The sequence below is a fragment of the Delphinapterus leucas genome, chromosome 14 (genome assembly GCF_059928025.1).
Source record: "Delphinapterus leucas isolate spDelLeu-1000000601 "Yukka" chromosome 14, BTC_Dleu_Yukka2, whole genome shotgun sequence".
NCBI classification, from domain to species: Eukaryota; Metazoa; Chordata; class Mammalia; order Artiodactyla; family Monodontidae; genus Delphinapterus; species Delphinapterus leucas.
In genome coordinates, this window is record NC_143142.1 from 60,556,803 (window position 1) to 60,561,891 (window position 5,089).

Here is a 5,089-nt window from a genome sequence, read left to right on the forward strand (position 1 = left end):
TCATCTGCAACTATTTCTTTGTTGTAACATTTTGTTTAACTTACTATGTTTGTGGTCTCCTTTCTGCAGGCTGCAGGATCGTAGTTCCTTTTGCTTCTGTGTGTCTGCCCCCTGGTGGGTGAGGTTGACCCAGAGGCTTGTGCCATTATCCCCTTGATAGGGGGTTTGACTGGTGTTGTGTTGTCCAGAGCCTGCCCTGGATGCTGAGCAGGGCCCCCCGCTTTGCTCTGTGGTTGTCACTGCCCTGTCATGGCCGGGGTCTGCTCCTTATTATTTGGAGTAGAGGCCCCCAGATCTGTTTTTACGTGTGTTTCTGATCTGTGGTGTGAAGTAGGTGGGATTGGAGCACTCCCACTTGGAGAAAAGCCACTGAGTATTCCTCCTATGTTGTCTCCTTTCTCCTGTTGTACAGGCTTACAAAGTACACTATTTTAGCACTGCTCTTAGTCTCATCTTACCTGTAGGTAGGATGGCAATTGGCCCTGGTGACTCTCAGGCATTGTTTTCACTGTGCCACCAGTGCAGATTCACTGAGATCAGGTCCCAGGACTGCAGTAGTCATGCATCTGGACCCACTGTGGGAGCTATGGAGGCATCTCAGACTCTGGCCTGGCCCAACCCTCATGTGAACATGTCCACAAAGCCCACAGCTGCTAAAGCCAGACCTTTTCCAACTGCAGGAGCACTTGTTGTCCTTTTGGATGTTTCATGGGTGCTGAATTTAGGAAGCTGTCAGGGGAAGTGTAACTCCATGGTTTATACACCCGTAGGGAGAGAGTTCAGCCCTTCTTCTGTTGTCTCACAGCCCCGGGGCTCAGCTGTGGTTTCAGCCCCACTTCTTCATGTGTTCCTGCCATGGAGTCTGCTCTTGAGGTTGCCAGAGCAAATGAGCCTATCAGCCAGGAAGGAGCCAAGGCAGCAATTGGGGCAAGTGGGCCACCCAGGCAGGAGGATGCTGGGGTAGTGATTGAAATGTGTGAGCTTGTCTGGTAGCAATCGGAGCAAGTGTGTCACTCAGGCACAGTGGGGGGAGGGGGGAGGAGGTGATGGCAGGGGCACATGACCCAGCTCCAGTAGAAGCCCTCTCTAGTGCCTGTGGAGGCAGGAGCCAGAGCATGAGAAGAGAGGCTGCAATGGCAGCCTTGCCCTTAGTGTATCACTCAACAATGGTGTTTCCTTTCTGTGGCAATCTGGGCTTCCTCCATGAGCATTTCCTGTTGTGGAGTTCCTCATTCACGTCTCCTCACAGACAACAGCAATCCCTTCATCCAGTCTGCTCTCCAAACACCACGTTCCAGCACCCAGCCCCCACACACATTTGTGGACACCCGTCTGAGGCTGGAGTACACAGGGCCGAGGCATGGACCATCTGTATAGGTCTCAGTCTGTCTTGTCTGTCACCAACCAGTTGCTGTGTTCTCCTCTGAGGCCCTAAAGTTCACTTTCTGTCCCAGTTGATCTTCCCACCAGTAAGGGGGATTTCCCAGATGTGAGAACTTCTCCTCACCTTCAGCTCCCTGCCAGGGGAGCAGATCTCATCCTGCTTCCTCTCCTCTTCCTTTTCCCTTCTTTCTTTCATCCTATCCAGTTACATGGGGATCTTTCTTGTCCTTTTAGGTGTCTGAGGTCCTCTGCTAGTGTTTATCAGGTGTTCTGTGAGAATTGTTCCATTTGTAGATGTATTCTTGATGCATTTGTGCATGAGAGATGAACTCCACATCCTCCTACTCCACCATCTTGGAATGTCTGAAAGACTTTAAGTTTTAAGTTGACTATTTTGTATTTTATTTTTCATGTAATGGGCCATTATGAATTTTTGATTGTTCTCAACATTCCCTCTCTTACAATCTCACCTGTTTTCATGGCTTCAGCCAACATCTCCAAACAAATAATTCTACAGTCTTTATCTCCATTTCACTTACCCTTATAAATTTTCACTTTGTATTTTCAATTGCTTGATGGATGTTTTCATCTGGGTGCTCTTACAGTACTTCAAGCTTTTAAGTTAAAGTTTTAATCTTATATCCCAAATCAGCTCTTTTTCTAGACTTTACTATTTTCCCTATCTAGCACTTTTTCTGTGACCCAGGTCCAAAACCTGGAAGTCAACTTTGACTCCTTTTTCTCCTCGTGACCCATCCAAGTCCAACTAAACTGTAGTTCAGGAACTTATCGTTGAGTACCTGCTTTGGGCTATAGTGTTCTTGACTTGCCAGCTCTTATTATACTCTTCTAAGGATAATTCTCTTGAAGTTATCCTATGGGGATGCCTATAATAATGAGGTGGAAGGGAAATTAACTAAAAGAAGAATGAGGCTAATGTTACAGATACATCAAGAAGGATCATGCGAATGGATAAAAAATTTCACAGATGACTTTAAGAGAGACATAGCAGCAGAGTAGTGAGAAGAGTGGTAGTAGATACATGATGATAAAGTGTTATAAGGGTGTGGTATGAAAGTCAAGGCTGGAAATACAATATCTTGAGGATATGAGGAAAAGGCAATAGTAGGACTGGGCAGTAAGAGTGGGGCAAACCTGTACATATGTATGATTATAAAACATGTTGATTGGCACTAGACTGTCCAGATTCAAATCCCAGTACCGTTATTCCCCACCAGCTCCCTGACCTTAGGCACACAGAGATTACTTCTCTGTCCCTCGGTTTCTTCATGTCTAAAATGGAGATTAATAATACATACCTCAAGGGTTATTGTGAGGATTAAATAAGTTTATATAGATAGAGCACTACTGTGAAGACAGACCCAAATAAGAGCTGCTTCTCTCAAGAAAAAAATACTTCTGTAGTCTGAGCCAGAGGACCTGAGGCATTTTTCTGAATAATATCGGGCATAAGCCTTCTTTTAAAAACTAAATCAGGGATTGCCTCATAAATGGACTTGCCTTGGTGTTGCTACATATATGGTGCAACCCCAAATGACTACATGGTGTTGATAAGATACAGATATTTCATGAAATGTATTATCAAAGGTGATTCCTTTTTTTTTTAAAGGAGCTTGAACAAGAGTCTTTATCTGTGATTGGATTTAATCTGTCTCCTGTTATAATTTGTACCTATTAATTTATTATAACAAAGCAAATTTTCCTAAACATCTAAACTGTGCCAGGCTCTGTGCTCAATGCAAAATAGAGTATCAAAAACTATGATACACAATCTCTGAATTTACAACACAGTCAAAATATAGTTAAGGGGAGAAAAAATAGCACAGATACTATGTAAATCAAAATATAAAACAGAATTTTGATGGAAAGCGAGAGGTACAATGTCTGCAGCATCTGAGGCCTATGACCCTGTTTTTCTGAATCTGTCTAGGGTGCCCTTGGTGGCAGAGGCTGACCCCCATGGTGGTCATGCTCCATGTCATGTTGGGACCCAGGATGCCACACAGAATTTCTTAGGGTATTGATGTATGTAGTAAAGCACATGTGGACATACATGAGATCTATTTTTCTCAAGAATTCATTGGAAAGTAGAGTCTCAGACTATGGCCTGATCTACAATCCCAGGCTCCAGTCCTGCACTCCTGATCCTGAGACAGATGGAGAGATACAACAAAGAATCCTTGATCGGAAGTACTCATCAGGGATGAAGGGGACTACTCTCTGGTGTTGAGATTTGCTGATTTCCTTTGCACAATCCCACATTTTTGGTGTATAATTGAGTTGCCATGTTTTGGTGAAGGACTCAGATATCTTTGACAGTGTTAGGCACAGCACAACTCTTGATGAGATGATCTCTATGAGCATTAGAAAAGGGTAGCTGAGGGCAGGCGCAGGAGTCAACCTTCACTGGGAAACACTACATCAGGTTTGCCAAAGGGGTACCATAACAATTGCAAAGTCCATGCACTCTACATCACGGCAGGGATGGTGAGTGACATACCAAAACTGCTGCCTCATCCATGAAAAAAGAGAAAAAAGGAGAAAGAGAAGAATATAATGAAAGGTCTAATCTCAAAACACAAACCAAAAAGAATCAGGTTCAGTTGCCATCCTCTCTCCCCAGTCTCTATGTCTCAGACAAGAGCAGCTTCATTTTCTCATTTTTCTGATCTTAGTGGCCTTAGGGATCTACATTCCAGCTGTCTTTTGACTCAGCCATTTGTGAGAGCAAAGTACTATCCAGAATAAGGTGGATGAGTATGGAAAAGGAAACAATATATTTGGCTTGGATTTCTATATTTTTCACAATCATTAACCAAAATAAACTAAGGAATGTTAACACACACACACATACATATATATATTTAAGTTTAATCAAGGTTATAAAATGGAATGAATCTCATATTGTGAAATGTGAATAGTAACCAAAACTATCTCCTCTTTCCAGGCATTCAAAGTACAGTGTTCAGTTCCTGGACCACAGCCTCTGACTCCTTCCCCTCTTGCCTTCTCCCTCTTGTTTCCATATTCATGTGACTTTGGCAGGACAGTTTCCCAGGACACTTAAGTCAGGAAGGCCCTCTGTCTTAGCAAAAGAGCCATCATATACTCCTTCAATACTTGCTTATCATTTTCCCTCTTTGCTAAATCTTAAGTGTTAGTAGGTAAAGGGTCTCCTATGTTCACATGTATATAACCTGAACACAATAGTGCCTAGCACACAACAGGTTTTCAATTTATTGAATAAATTAGCAGATTATGATCAGATTCTCAAGAATGAGATCCAGTCTGCAAGGATGACATTACAAAGATGAAAAAATATGTTTTAAGTTCTCAAAACTTCAAAGTCTTAGTGAAGGTGGGAGGGAAATATGCATAAGATGAATTATAAGATAGAGTTATGAAGAGTTTAATAGGCACACATAGTGCTGTTGAAAGTCTGAAAAAAGATATCAATCCTGCCAGAAGGGTCGGGGTAGTCTTCACAGAGGAGTTAAGGACTTTGCTGAGTTTTAAGAGCTAGGAGGAACACATTATTTAGCTAGCAGAGAGTAAAGCAGAGGATTAGAAATATGAGTAGTGTAGTGAGCAGTAGATTAAATTAGAGCTCAGAGCTGCTTTGAATTTCAGCCTTTGTTTTATCTACAGGAAGTCACAGCCAGAGCATATTGTCACGAGTTGAAGT

The 5,089-nt window shown here is 42.7% G+C and overlaps 1 pseudogene; it reads left to right on the forward strand.

Annotated features, from left to right (window-relative positions):
• Nucleotides 1-469: 469 nt before the first annotated feature.
• LOC111168223 (malectin pseudogene) lies at nt 470-4,201 on the forward strand (annotated as a pseudogene).
• The last annotated feature ends 888 nt before the right edge of the window (nt 4,202-5,089 follow it).